Below are 16,279 nucleotides of genomic sequence, written 5' to 3'. Positions count from 1 at the left end.
TGAATAATGTTCTCATGAATGATAATGCATATAGTGTAAACCCTAAGCTGTGTTTATATAGTACACAGTTACAAGATATCGTCTAATTGATATGGAATATAATTCTGTCTCCTAAAATATATCAATCAGATATTATCTTTTTTTCAAGTCTTCTAGTCGTCCAACTCCTAAAGCATATCTTCCTTTGTTTTAGTCATGATCCTCTCTTGCAAATCAGCTACATTCCTTATCTGAAGTACCCGCACTTAAGTCCTGATATAAATCCTGACGGCCTTAAGTTCTGATATAAGTTTTGACTTCAGTAAGTTCTGATTTCCAGTAAGTCCTAATAAGTCCTGATATTAAGTTCTGAAACTAAACACAAATCAGATTAGAAATGACATCTCAAATATATCTAACACTAAGTGTTTAATGTATTAGTTTATATAAATTTTTTTTGAAAAGAAAATCTTATTATTTCGTATTTTTAAATGATAATCAAAAGTACTTCATTGTATATGAAAAATCGATTTTAAAAATCTTTTAACAATAAACTTTCAAATTTTATATCATTAAATTTCTAAAATCATAAGCTATTTTATGATATTTATTTTGTGATTTATGGAGGTGCATTTATATTTATAAAAATTATTTTATATAAATTAGTTGATTTTTAAATTGCAAATTACTTAGTTGCCCATGCATGCAAATACCCTCCAATTCAATTTAAAAGGGCATAAGAGACAATTCATACCCCACTAACCTTCTTCTATCCACCAAAAGACTAAAATACCCTTGCATGCACTTTTGCTTGGTAATTGGAGAAGGGCACTTTAGTACATTCCAAATTCTACTATTGAATTAGTGCATGATGAACCATAAAGAGAGGAGTTAACCCAGAACCACACTCCACTCAAGCTCATCATTTTCACTTTCAAATTTTATCTCCTTCCCCTCTCTTTTTCTTCATTCGGCCGAAGCCCCTTTCCCCATTCCCTTCAATTTTTCTTCATCAAATCCTTGCCATTCTAGTGTAATTCCATTACCCATTCATATAATATACATTTTACAAGAGGTTCCATGTATAGGAGATGAAGTTTAATGCTTACATGTCTTGATTTTATGTGATCTCCAAAGAGAAACTCTTAATTCATGTGGATTAAAGAGTTCTCTATGAGATATACTTTTTATGTGCATAAACTAAGTGTTTCCATGAATAAAACTCTTTTAAAACCTTTGCATGCTACTGATATTTAGTTGTAAAGTCATATTCTACTTTTCATGTTAGAGATAGGGCATTATTTTCAAGTATAATCATGTTATATATGCTCTTCTTTTCGAAAATGTACATGCATGCTTAGTTTGTGTTAAATTCGACCTTATATGTGCTTAAAACGAATTGTTTCCTTGATATTATGCTTGATCTTAGTTGTTAAAAGGTAGTGTGCATGATCTCTTGAAGTAGTTAAGTTTTTTAAGTCGAATTTATGAGCTAATAACCCTCTTGTTTAGTCGAACTTGATTTTGTGATCATCTTGAGTTGCATGTTAAGTTTTATTTTGCATGTTGGTACTATAGGGCATGGTTGATCTCCATTATTGGTTGAGGCCTTAGTTTAGAGTCTTATAGTAGTAAATTTCCCTTGGTTGAGATTTAATTCATGGTTTTAAAGTGGGAGTTAAGGTGGAAAGGTTAGGATAGAATCCTGAAAATTTTTCCAGATTTGCATGTGAGTTTTATGTTGATTTTGAATGGGCATTTCTTAGGCATTGTTAGGCCCAAGCCACGGGGAGTTAATACTTGGGGAATAATTGAGTCTAGAAGTCACAAATTAGAGAAACCCAACCATTTAGTGAGGTGCACACACCAAAATTTAGAATATGTCCAGCAGGGGACAGTTTTGTTGCAACTTAGAAATGAGGAGTTTTGAAAATGTCATGGGTAGGCCCTCACTAGGAATTGGTTAGCCCTAGTTAGAGGGAGTTTCAGATGAGTTTTTCCATCCATATTTCATAGGAATTGAGTTAGAATCATGTGTCATAAGTTAGTGCAAAACATGACACTTTTCTGTCCAGAAAACAGGGAAACATTGGACTTTAAGCTTAGGCCCAGGTAGGCCCAAGCTAGGCCCTTGAGCCACACTAAGTTTTAGAGTTGACTTATGGTTAGAAGAGTCTAGTGTAGAAGTTTTAGAGGTAAACTTAAAGTGTAAGGGTGTCAATTGTACTCATAGACTCATTGGTGTCACCCTGAAATCACTATAATGAGCAAAATCACTTAACCATTAGTTTTAGGGCACTTATGAGTGAGGCCTAGGTTGACCACCATAGTTGTAAGATAGTATGAGGTCAGTAGAGTGTAAGGCCTAAGTCAGGGTCCATAAGAACTTGATGGTTTAGAAAAGGCACTTCGAGTTATGAGGACGATATTAAGAGTTTTGGTTAGTTTAGCATAACTAAGTGACTTGAGTAAGTGGAGTGAGAACATCCAAGCCTAGTGATGTAATATAGTGTGTATGGATATATTATTATGTACTTAATGTGCTATGTGAACATGAGTGGCTATGTGAACTGTTATGCTTATAAGGTAATTATAAGCGTTTATGTGTATATAGGCCTAAGTGCCAATGTGCGTAATTTCCGTTTATAATTAGGTTGAGTTAGTGAGTATATATTAATGAGGATATTATTATTTTGTGTAGGCTCTCGAGACGAGGGTAAACTTGCCATTAAAGTCGAGTGAAGCTCCAGTTGCTCCCAATTTAAAAATTACCAATTTAAAAATTGTTGTGGCGTTTTAAAAATATTTTATCCGTTTTCAAAACTTTACCGAGAGGTTATGCAGTTTATGTGTGCGGAAAATAAAGTGCAAGGAAAGAAAATACCACACAGTGATTTTATCTTGGTTCGCGATGGCACAACCTCTAATAGATTCGCTCACCCCTACTCCAGGCCCCGAGCTCCTCTCCCGAACTCGGGATTTTCCCTTATAATAAACTCGCTCCTATAGTAGGCGGAGAAGCCTTTACACCCTTTACAAGTATTTGTCTTGGTGCATAACACAAGGGTCACCACCTCAAAATAAATGTATTACCTACACAACTTATCTTAGACAATAACTCCCCACTATTTCTTCAAAGTTGTTGTAGAGCCTTTGTGTGGACTTGGCTTCCTTAGCTTTTGCCGCTCTTGGATCTTAGTGATCCGGTCTTGGGCCTTTTCTCTTCTTCACGGTGTGAAGCCTACTAACTCCCCGTTAGTACGTCTAGGACTTGGATCTTAGAATGAGAATCACATCACGTCACTTTACCTCACTACCAAACTAATAAGACAATCCACGAAACCAACCACGTATAGAAAAGATGGTTTGAACTAGTATGTTACTGTACTAGCCCACCTTAAAAACTCCTAAATAAATACCATAAAAAATATGATAAATACTTAAATAATATAAAATGATATCCTGCAAATTTTGGTCAACTTCAGTCAATGGTAACTAGGTCAAACGTGGTCAACTGTGGGACCAACTGCCCTGATTTTTGTGCCCGGACAAAAATTCTCTGAATGCTATGAAATTTTTACCATACTTAGAAAATACCATCTAAATGATCCATAGAAAATTGAAAGTCATTCTAGCATGTGGAAGTATTTTATCTAAAAATAAAACTGTTTTATCAGCCTTTCTTCCGAGTAAAAATATCATTGGTCTTGAAATAAAGGAGATGGATCTTTTGACCAAAGTTTTGACTTGAATAAATATTTAAAATATATTTCCTAATATATAAAATATATTTGGATGATGTGAAATGTGTTTTAGTATTTTTGAGTAATTTTCTCCGAGAAATGCTGATTTTACGAACCATGAGAAAATTACTGTAAGTATACAGAATTGAGTTGCAGAACTGAATCATGAATATTAATAAAATTTGAATAAAAAATCTTTGATATATGTAGGGATATATTTTGGAGCGAGGAGTTAAATATTTTTGATATAGCATGAGTCCTCTAAAGAATATTTCTGATATATTCCTTATTCGAGTGTTGTCATATTCCTGTTGCAGCATAGATCTAAGAAATATCATATCTTGATAATTATTCTTTGATCATATTGTCTTATATATATATTCCATAAAGATATAATTTTGATATTTTGCAATAATGGAATATCTCTTTTTATATGTTTGAAAAAAATGATTTTGCTAGTTTGACTTTTTGACTTTGATTTGGATCAAATAAATTCATGTCCTAATGGAGAGAATCTATGTGTTCTTAATTTTATGTTTAATCGTACAAATACCAAAATAAATAATATATCGAAGATATCCTTTCAATCTTCTCCGTTTTGGTATTTTCCAAACAAACATAAAATTAACAGTGTGTGCTTCCCCTTGGTGTATGCATGAATTTTTGAAACATATTTTGCACATAAAACATTTAATTACTTAGAGATTAAATCTGTTTCTTGAGGCCCTGTAAAATACCTTGTGAGATGTATCATACAATAATATATTGAAGCACAAGATAGATCCTTATATATAAAAAAGATAGCAATATTTTAAAATTTTAAAAAGAGGAGTCTAATTCTCTTCCCCTTTTGTTTGGTATATGCCAAAAAGAGTATGTTATTGCATGCCAAAAAGAATATATAGTTTATCATGGGAAAACATTATATAATGGTCAAGCAATGTAGATAAACATTTAATTTCATTTTGTTGCTTCCCCTTTTGTTTTACTATATGTGAAGGCTAGAAGTTTACATATTGAAATGGATTGATAGTAGCATGAGGTTGATGAGAAATAGTTTGTATATAATTCATGCAGATTTAGATCAGGCATGGCAATTTAGTTCTGCACAGATCAAAAGAGATGTAATTGGAAGATATATTAAAAATTACAGTGTATTTATACTTTTCTAAAAAGAAATAATATCATAGTTGAGTTTATAATTGTTGATCTCGTTTTAAGCAAACTATGATAGTTCATATGTAAAGACAGAATTTCTTTTTGAACATTATGTTTAAGTAGAATTAACTTAAACGTGATTTATATTATCGTGTTGCATGCATGTTTTAAAGAGAGAGACTATGTTTTTATTCATACATGAGTTGTGACATGTGTCTTGTAGAACATATCCCGGATCGATTAATTGTAAGAAGAATTCATATATCTGACAAGTTATATCGACTGTAGTTCTCACAATTCAATCCTAATGCAAAGTAAAGCATTTAGCAATAAGTACATGTCAAAGGACCTAATACCTTATAAGCCAGTGCTTTTTATCAAATATCAACAAACGATAACAAGTCACAAGAGTTTGCACTAATACATGATAATGGTAACTTAACCATTTAAAGTCCCTGTACTAGTTCATGCTATAGAAGTCTAGTTCTACTACAAATCACAGACTTCATAAAAATATGTTTACATATAAGAAATTCTAATACATTCTATATGAGATTTCCTAAACTGCAGAAACACTATCTAAAGTATACAAACTTTTAAGCAAGCCTGATGTAAGTAACTAACCAAACAGTTTTGAGAAATTTTACATGTTTTACCTTAGTGCAGAGCAACCAAAAATGGATTCCTTGGGGTTGGTGTGATGAAAAGAGGGAAAAAATGAAATTTCATACCTTTCTTACCTGAGATCTCATGTCTGCAAGGCTTTGCTGATTGTCTTGGGCTGGAAGGCTTGAGAGTTGATTTCCCTGTATGCCTTAGAAGTTGATTTTTGCTTCATGCATGCAGGAGGTTAGAAAATACAGAGATACCAGTTTTCCTCAGTTCTAAAATTTGAATTAGCAACTCTTAAGAACTAAGATAAACATTAAGTAGTTGGATAGCTGCATTTAGTTGTTAGACTCAGTAGTGTACATCAACAAGTCAGATTTCCAGGAATTGCCTTTTTATCTTAATTCTACATAATACAGAAATGAACATACTTAAAAAGGTAATAACAGTTAATTGCAATGAGTTCCATATCATATTATAAGTGGCTAAAGACAAGTTTCAGATTGTTCCTGCATAGATTGGTTAGTGAATTTAAGAGCAAACTTGCAGTACAAGTATGATAGGGTTTTCAACACCAAAAGTAACAGAATGCGGATTATATTACATGGAACAAAAGAGTTCATATCAATCAGTGTGGTTCACTGATTAAATAGAACAAAGTTCTACACCTGTATAATGTAGTTAGGGTATAAAGTTTGAGAGATGACATATGCAACTAGTACTAGGAAATACTGTTTTAGCACTGTTAGAAGTACAAAAAGTACACATATTTGGGAGAATATGTGACATAAAGGTGAAAAGCAGCTCACTCTACCACATAGACTCTAGCAAGTGACAAGCAAAGCATTTAAGGATGTTCAGATTTGAGAAAAGATTAATGCAGACAGATTGTTACTTTTTGGACTGAATTTCATTTTCTGAAAACTTTTGAATGTAAACAAAAAATATAACATTTATTTCTCAAGACATGTTGTTATTAATAAAATACAACCAAGAGAATGTTAGATACATTTAATATAGAACAATGCATCTATATTAATACACAATCAGTTTTCATTTAATTCAAATAGCATTCAAGGCAATACAAAACTCAGATCATTTATATCAAATATAACACTTTAAATGTAGTAAGTTAGAATAAAATGTCACCTAAATTTTCTAAGTGGCCATTAATCACAACAGTGATCCAGATACAGGGATGCTCAAGGCTCTCCTGCCAGGTCCTACTATGAGGGCTGGTATGTGAGTATACTATTTTTATTTTTTTTAATCTGAGATTACACAAACCAGTCTTGATTATACCTATCTGAGTTCTTATGGATGCATAAGCAAAAGAAATGCATAGAATAGTAAACAATGTTGCACTCAAATTCACAGATTATATAGGCATGATGCACAAACTCAGTACACCTTTCAAGTAGACAAGTAGAGATTGGAAGTAATAAGATATTTCTTGTCCAGATACAATATATTCAGTCTTAAGACAACAATCAGGACAACTTGCATAAATATTAATAAACTTTAAATATAAGAAGAGCACTTATTTATAAAACTTAGGGCACACACTTATACAGACTTATTTCTTTATTAATATCTCAGTAATCTTAGATCAATTTGGTAGATTTTGAACAGACTAATGTTAAACAGTCAAGGTATTATCAAAGACAATTACAGTTAACATGTAAATAGTTCAGTTCAAACAAGTAAACAAGAGGATCAAGTGGTAGCATATTTAAGGTCCAGTTCACACAGATTTTATCACTAAAGAAATAACATACCAGGTTCAAGTTTAATCTTGATTATACATATTGTACTTGACAGATAATGAGAACAAGAATTTGTTTTCTTTTTAAAAGAAAGTACTAGTAGTGAACTGTTAAGACAGAACTGTGAAAAATCAACCAAGACAGATCACATTTGAAGTATTATAGAAAAGTGATGCACATTAGCTGTGTCAATAAATCAAGTAATATACTTTTAATAACACACAAATCACAAACACATATAATTGTTGTTCTACAAAGATTAATCTTATAATCAGATCACATGTACATATGATTATTTTTTTTGCAAAGCTTAATCAGATAATCAGATCATGGATGCATATAGCTATATTAAAATATCAGTCCAACAGCATTCTTTAACACACCTAGGTAATTTCATCATTAAACAAATAAGAATTCATGAAGTACACAGAATCATCAAGGGACTTAAAATTAAATCAACCAGGACACTGACTCTCTTGGACTTAGGTTATTTAGAATACCAACACTCAGCTGTTATCAACAAAATTATACCAAAACTCCATAATTAATCAAGCAAATTTTCAGAGACCTCATTTTGAACAGACAATTTCATAGAGATCTTATTTCAAATAAACAATCTCATATATTTTAAATTCAACCAAACATGTTCTGTTGATTACAAGAGTACTATCAAATTTCAACTTAAGCTTTAGTAATTTAGATATTTTAACAAATTAACTTATTAAGCTCATAACATACAATTGATAATCATATTCATAATCCAATTAAGCTTCAAGTACTAAGAATAATTATTCTAAATTAACCAAGTTATGATCATACTCGAATTATTACTTTAAGCAACCACACATATACAATCCAGATTAATCAACAAAACCTGCATCTGATATCTTTAAACTACAATAATTATAAAGTAATTATCGTAATCAATTCACTTTAAGCAACCATTCAAAGATATAATCCAGATTGATCAACATAGCTTCTTTGACTAAACTTTATATCCAACAAATAATCACAAATCACAGTCACAAACTCTACATCAATAATCCAAAACTTTATACTTTTAATTCGATCAAAAACAGAGTAGTATCAAATCATAACTTTATCAAAAACATATCACAGAACATCCATATCATGATTAGGATACGATTTAATCAAATAATGTTTGATTCAATTTCAGTCGAATTCCCTTAACCACAAATTCAAAAAAATGAGACTGAAATAAACACAAAAATCTCACCTGAGCCTATTGATAAGTGGATTTTATATCCACTTGGAACACTTTATTACAAGCTTAAATTGGTGTTTTGGACTCAAATTGTTGGTATTTCGATGTGTTTTTGTGTTATTTCATTTCAGGTATCAGTTATATGAAGAAATGATCTTTTAAAGGAAATATGATAAAAAGTGATCATATTTGGAAGCCAAGGCCATTGTCAAGTTGTAGAGAATCTCGTTAGCTTCGCGTGGGCAGTTGAATCGCCTAATTTTGATGAGTAGAACTCACGTTATGGCCAAAACAAGATTCATCAGAAATTTTTCTAGACAGGCTCCAGGGGCCCGCCCAGAGAGCTGAGCGGCCGCCCGGGAGCTGAGGCACCCGCCCGAAGAGCTGAGCGGCCGCCTGAGGCGCGGCTGGTCGCTGATTTCACTGAAAAAGCTTTTTTTGAGTGGAATTTAACGATTTTAAGGGTCCAGGTCCACTAGGGGCGTATATATACTTAAAAAAAGGGTTTTCATCATCCGGGAAGATTGGGATACCAAGGAGAAGACCTAGAAGCACAGAACAACTCTGAAAAAGAAGATCTTGTTTTCGACTTGTGATTCTTTGAATTAGTTGTAACTTTGGATGCTTCTTTTCCTTCTTGTTGACCTAGATCTCATTTATTTGTACTTTAATTATTATTCAGTTTATTAAGACCTTGTTTATACCATGCTTTCATTGGAACCCATGGTGACGATGAGTTCGATTATGAACTAATCGTTATCATGGGATTCTAGCGGATTTACTTATGGATTTCAATAGTTAATTGTTTCGATATCTTGTTGTGTGGTGATCGATTGATATCCTAGTATAGGTTGTGCTTATTCGTCTTATGTGCGTCGCTAACATATAAGATAGCGTGTTAATCTCCAGTGAAGCGACAGTGAATATAGAGGTTTAGAACTTGCCATGCTAGCATAGGTTCATGTATGTGTATGCATGATTCGTAGGTAACTCTAACCGTTTTACTTGCCCTATATAATCAAGATAGATAACTTGTGCTTAAACCGTTATGTTGTCAAATTCTATAGACATATAGGGTCTCAATATAATTGGTGCCTATTCAGCTTCTATCTCTTTTGTGGATGTCTGGTAGAATGGTACTCATGCAACGAAAGTTGGCGTTTATCAGTTTCGTGTTATCTGATTAGTGTCATCACCATCACATGCTAAGGTTAAGAATGAAAAGGCTATTGAATGAAGTATTTAGTGAAGTTTGAATCCCATGTTTGTCATATATAGTAATTCAACCTCAATTCTCTTAGTTAATGTTATTTAGTATAATCTCTTAGTTTAATCAAAACCCAATTTGTTATTTGTCTTAGCATTGAGCGATAACCATACATTGTTGCATAGGTGCACAAATTGAACTTAATCTAAACCAGTCTATGTGGTAACAAATCTGATTTATATCTTATACTACTTGTGAATGCGTATACTTGCATAAATTTTAGCGCATGTTTTCGCCCTAACAAGTTTTTGGCGCCACTGCCGGGGACTCGGTGTTAATTTTTAGTTTATGTGCTTATCCTCAGTGGTCGTTATAGTTCACTGACTCGGACTCTTTTACTCTCACAGTTTATTTGTTTGTGTTTCAGGTACTCAGTACAATGGAAGATCCAGCAGCACGAACGAAAGCCTTGATGGATTTTTCTCAACCCAAGATCAATGACATTCAATCTAGCATTGTTCGGCCAGCTATCACAGCTAATACCTTTGAGATCAATCCTGATTCAATGGGTACAGAATTCAGTCCAGTTTGGGGGTTCTCTAATGGAAGATCCCAATATGCATATTAGGGATTTCATTGAGATCTGCGATACCTTCAAGTTCAACGGTGTTTCTGAAGATGCTGTGAAGCTGAGACTGTTCCCATTCTCTCTGAGGGACAAAGCTAAAAGTTGGTTACACTCTCTACTAGCTGGTTCGATTACTACTTGGGAAGATCTTGCTCAGAAGTTTCTTACTAAATTCTTCCCTATGGCGAAGACAGCTGCAATCAGGAATGCTCTTACTCAATTTATGCAGCAAACGGGAGAATCTTTGTGTGAAGCTTGGGAGCGCTACAAGGAGATGCTTAGGAAGTGTCCTCATCATGGAATGCCTAATTGGATGATCATCAATTACTTCTATAATGGTTTGGGAGCATAGTCCAGACCCATGCTCGATGCAGCAGCAGGCGGAGCATTATGGGCAAAGAGCTATGAGGAAGCTTATGATCTAATTGAACTGATGGCTGCTAATGAATATCAGTATCCAATCCAGAGATGTCCACAGGGCTAGGTAGCAGGAGTTCTTGAAGTGGATACAGCTACGACTATCACTGCTCAAATAAAGACGTTGTCTATGAAGATCGATTCTCTGGCTAACTATGGTGTTAAACAGATAATTAGTGTTTGTGAGTTGTATGCCGGTCCGCATGTGATGGAGCAATGCGCTATATCTAGTGACTCAGCTCAGTTTGTGAGCAACTTCCAGAGATCGCAACAACCAGTTCCAGACACTTATCATCCTGACAACTGGAATCATCCTAACTTCTGTTGGAGCAACAATCAGAATACGATGCAACAGCCGTTCCAGCAGTTTGGAAATAAGCTATTCAACCCTCCTGGTTTTTAGCAACAAATTACACCAAAATAACAAACTCATGGTGCATGTCTATCTTCGAATGAAAAATCTGAATTGGAGGAGTTGCGGCTTATATGCAAAAACCAGGCTCTTATATGCCAAAGCCAGGCTATTTCTATCCAGACTCTGGAGAACCAAATAGGGCAAATTGCTAATGCCTTATTGAATCGACCACCAGGAACGCTTCCTAGTGATACATAAACAAATCCAGGAAATAGGGAAGTTGAAGAACAGGTGAACGCCATCACCTTAAGGTCTGGAAAGGTCGCAAGCCCCCAAATTCAGCAAGACGAAGAGCCTGCAAAATCTCAAGTTTCAAAAAATGCAGTTGCGGCTGAAGAATAAGTGTAGAAGGAAGCAGAGGTGGAACCAAGGAAGACTACTATGGAACACACTCCTCCTTAGGGTAATACAGGGGAGAAACAGATCTATCATCCACCTCCTTTTCCTAAGAGGCTGAAGAAGAAAAAGCCGGATAAGCAGCTTGAGAAGTTTTTGGAGGTGTTCAAGAAACTTCATATCAACATACCTTTCGCTGAAGCTCTTGAACAGATGCCTAGCTATGCGAAGTTTATGAAAGGTATTCTCTCTGGTAAAGTGAAGCTCGATGACTTAGAGACCGTTACTCTCACGGAGGAATGCAGTGTTGTGCTGCAACAGAAGTTGCCTCTGAAGCTTAAAGATCCTGGAAGCTTCACTATTCCTTGCACCATCGGAAACTTGTCGTTCGACAAGTGTTTATGTGATTTAGGAGCTAGGATCAATCTGATGCCCTTATCTATCTTCAAGAAGCTTGGTCTGCCTGATCCGAAACCAATATACATGTCATTACAACTAGATCACCGTTACATCGCTTATCCACGAGGTTTAGTGGAGGATGTCTTCGTCAAGGTGGATAAACTATTCTTCCCTACTGACTTTGTAATTCTTGATTTTGAGGAGGATAAGAAGTTTCCCATCATCTTGGGAAGACCATTCTTGGCTACAGGCTGAATTATGATCGATGTGCAAAAAGGAGAGCTTTCGATGAAGGTTTACGATCAAAAGGTCACTTTTAATGTGTTCAAGGAAATAAAGTTACCCACAACTAAAGAGGAGTGCTTTAAAGTAGAGTTGGTAGACTCTGTCGTGAATTCGAAACTTGAGTAATTGCCAAAGTCAGAGACCTCGGAGAGATCCTTAATGAAGACATCAGTTATTGATGACAAGGAAGGAGCAGAGCAACTGCAGGTTTTGAATGCACCTCCGTGGAAGAGGAAGTTAGATATGCCATTTGATTCTCTTGGGTTAGCAGAGCTGAAAATTTCTCAATAGCGTCTCGAGCCGTCTATTGAAGATGTTTCCACACTTGAGCTTCACCCACTACCAGATCACTTGAGTTATTCATTCTTAGGTGCACCCCATGATAAGGGTTGGGATATATTTTTGATGATGTAGAGAGTGGCTGGACGGATATTCCCGTGCCTACAGAGTGTTTTTCTCATGTGCAACAGGTAGTTGATAGGACTGGTGTTGGTGATGCATAGTATAGAAGATTGACTAGGCGTATGGAGGCCATGCATGTCATCCACCGTTATTTTGCTGAAGATTTGACATACGCTTTCGGTACTGTTTTCTGAGACACTAGTGGCGAGGTTGATTGGCCACCTGATCCTCCACCCGACGAGGGCGACTCTCCCGCTAATTAGGTATGCCTGAAATCCTTATTATTACCTTCAATGAGGACATTAAAAATTTTAAGTTTGGGGGTGATAATGTAAGGATTAGTAGTGTGTGTGTCCATATAGATTCATATAGATTCATATTTCATGTTTAGTTGTAGTTCATCATATTTTTGCATGATTGGTCATTTAGGACATATTTGTTTATTTTTATGTGATTTTATATAGTTACATTTGCATGCATATTTAGCATGATCCCTTAAGATGAACTATGATATTTGATAAGTTGATGTAGATTTCAGTGTGGTGATGATGAATAGAGGGATTTTTAAGTCTTAATAAATTGATTTGCATGCCAAAAACAAATATTTTCACAAAGTCTTATAAGGTTGCTTTTGATCTAGATCATGATCGTACTTGTTTGTTGTTGAGATTTAATCACTTGGTTATATTTAGAATTTGTGATATTTTCGTAATGACGTAAAAATACTGATTTTTTTTATCTGGAGAAAAACTTGGATTTCATTGCTTGTTATTGTAAGGCTAGGCGTCAAATGGCTAGTAGCCAGCTCATATTTTTATGAGTAATCTAGGGTTAAATGAGATGGAGTGAAACGCACTCATTCAGAAATTTTTGAAAAAAAAGAAAAAAAAAGAGAAAAAAAAGAAGAAAAAAAGTATGTGTTTATGCATAATTGGTCAAGAGTGAGCTCTTTACTACTCGAGTTATTAAGTTCTAGGGGACTTTGTGCCTAGTGACCTGAGGCTTTTATAATCTGGGATCCGCTAACCTAACGCTCACTACATGGGTATTATTGCATAAGTCTTTTGGAACCTCATTCATTGCATGATCAAATAAGCATCTTTGTTATGTGTTCAATAATAGTGTGAATCCTTGTATAACTCTAGTAGAAAGGAGGTGTTGTGAGTCATAATGCGTTTATTGTCTATTCTGTTTATAAACTTTTGATTGTTTCGATGATAGATAAGTTATGGTTATTGATCTAGTATCGAAAGATATCTGTTAAGCATTCCACACAGGCACATTTCAGGTTTGTGAGTTGGTTTGTGGGATTTATTTGAGCTCTGTTTAAAGTCATTACACTCTTAGAGGCATTGGCTTATTAATTTGGTTATGGTTATTTTGAGGGGATCGATTGCATTATCATTTAGTTGCATTCACGTAGTTGCATTCCCGCATTAGGTTTGTTTTGTAGTTTTGAATCTGTTTATGCTTGAGGACAAGCATCGATTCAAGTTTGGGGGTGTGACAAGTGGATTTTATATCCACTTGGAATGCTTTATTACAAGCTTAAATTGGTATTTTAGACTCAAGTTGTTGGTATTTTGATGTGTTTTTGTGTTATTGCATTTCAGGTATCAGTTATATGAAGCAATGAGCTTTTAAAGGAAATATGATAAAAAGTGATCAGATTTGGAAGCCAAGCCATTGTCAAGTTGTAGATAATCTCGTTAGCTTCGCGTGGGCAGTTGAATCGCCTAATTCTGATGAGTAGAACTCAAGTTATGGCCAAAACAAGATTCATCAGAAATTTTTCCAGAAAGGCTCTAGGCGCCCGCCCGGAGAGCTGAGCGGCGGCCCGGGAGCTGAGGCGCCCGCCCGGAGAGCTGAGCGGCCGCTCGAGGCGCGGTTTTTCGCTGATTTTGCTGAAAAAACCTTTTTTGAGTAAAATTTGACAATTTTAAGGGTCCAGGTCCACTAGGGGCGTATATATATTTAAAAAAAAGGGTTTTCATCATCCGGGAAGATTGGGATACCAAGGAGATACCTAGAAGCACAGAACAACTCCGAAAAAGAAGATCTTGTTTTCAACTTATGATTCTTTGAATTAGTTAAAACTTTGGATGCTCGTTTTCGTTCTTGTTGAACCTAGATCTCGTTTATTCGTACTTTAATTATTATTCAGTTTATGAAGACCTTGTTTATACCATGCTTTTATTGGAACCCATGGTTATGATGAGTTCAATTATGAACTAATCATTGTCATGGGATTCTAGCGGATTTACTTATGGATTTCAATAGTTAATTGTTTTGATATCTTGGTGTGTGGTGATCTATTGATATCCTAGTATTGGTTGTGCTTATTTGTCTTATATGCGTAGCTAACATATAAGGTAGCGTGTTAATCTCTATTGAAGCGACAGTGAATATAGAGAGGTTTAGAACTTGCCATGCTAGCATAGGTTCATGTATGTGTATGCATGATTCGTAGGTAACTCTAACCGTTTTACTTTCCCTATGTAATCAAGATAGATAACTTGTGCTTAAACCGTTATGTTGTCAAATTCTATAGATATATAGGGTCTCAATATAATTGGTGCATATTCAGCTTCTATCTCTTTTGTGGATGTCTAGTAGAATGGTACTCGTGCAACGAAAGTTGGCGTTTATCAGTTTCGTGTTATCTGATTAGTGTCATCACCATCACATGTTAAGGTTAAGAACGAAAAGGCTATTGAATGAAGTATTTAGTGAAGTTAGAATCCCATGTTTGTCATATATAGTAATTCAACCTCAATTCTCTTAGTTAATGTTATTTAGTATAATCTCTTAGTTTAATCAAAACCCAATTTGTTATTTGTCTTAGCATTGAGCGATAACCATACATTGTTGCATAGGTGCATAAATTGAACTTAACCTAAACCAGTATCTGTGGAAACGAATCTGATTTATATCTTATACTACTTGTGAATACGTATACTTGCGTGAATTTTAGCGCATATTTTTTCCCTAACACCTATAGTCTGGCCGGACTAATAGGTCTTACCAGGTTGACTCAGTCGCGGACTGAGTCAACTTCCGATTCACTTTTCTCCGTCGCATTCAGCCGTTGTATCTTCGTTTTCGAGGAGATATTCCATTAACCAGTCTTCTCCTGTCATTAAACTCAAAAAAATGTTAGGGTTTTTCAAATCAATAAAAAATATGAACATAAAAGTATTAAAATTATCTAATCTAATGTTCGATTTGATGATTCTCGTTCGATTTATATACGAATCGTCGATTTTTATCACCGAAAACCGATTTGATTTTAACCAATCCCAAAAATAATTCATAGAATTTATCAGAGATTCAATGAATAAGTATATAAGCATAGCTTTGTATGACCGAATCGAGTTTTTTCGGAAAAGAAGAGTTTTTGATCGGAAAAGAAACTAGGTTTTTAAGTTTGAGAGAGAGAGTAGATGAGAGCGGTGAGAAGAGAGTAGAGAATAGGGTTTGAGGCCGTGTATACTGTAGAAACAGTGTACTAATATATATTTTTAGGGATAAATGGCTAGGATTTATTAGGGTTAGGGATGAATGGTCAGGATTAGAGGGTTTGTAGTTTGGGCTTTTTTTAAAAAAAATGTGGGATGGGTTTATGACTGGGCTGAAATAAAAGATATAGATATATCTTTATAAATTAAAAGTATATGGGCCTTTTATATTTATTTGATTTGGGCTTGGTT

General features: G+C 34.7%; 1 non-coding gene across 1 annotated transcript; it reads right to left on the bottom strand.

The window, feature by feature from the left end:
- Positions 1–10,511: 10,511 nt before the first annotated feature.
- On the bottom strand, positions 10,512–10,618 carry LOC141681991 (small nucleolar RNA R71). Its single transcript, XR_012559396.1, has one exon. It is a non-coding gene; the product is annotated as a small nucleolar RNA R71 (small nucleolar RNA).
- Positions 10,619–16,279: the final 5,661 nt, after the last annotated feature.

The sequence above is a fragment of the Apium graveolens genome, chromosome 8 (assembly GCF_009905375.1).
Source record: "Apium graveolens cultivar Ventura chromosome 8, ASM990537v1, whole genome shotgun sequence".
Lineage (NCBI taxonomy): Eukaryota > Viridiplantae > Streptophyta > Magnoliopsida > Apiales > Apiaceae > Apium > Apium graveolens.
This window is presented reverse-complemented; position numbering and strand designations above follow the sequence as displayed.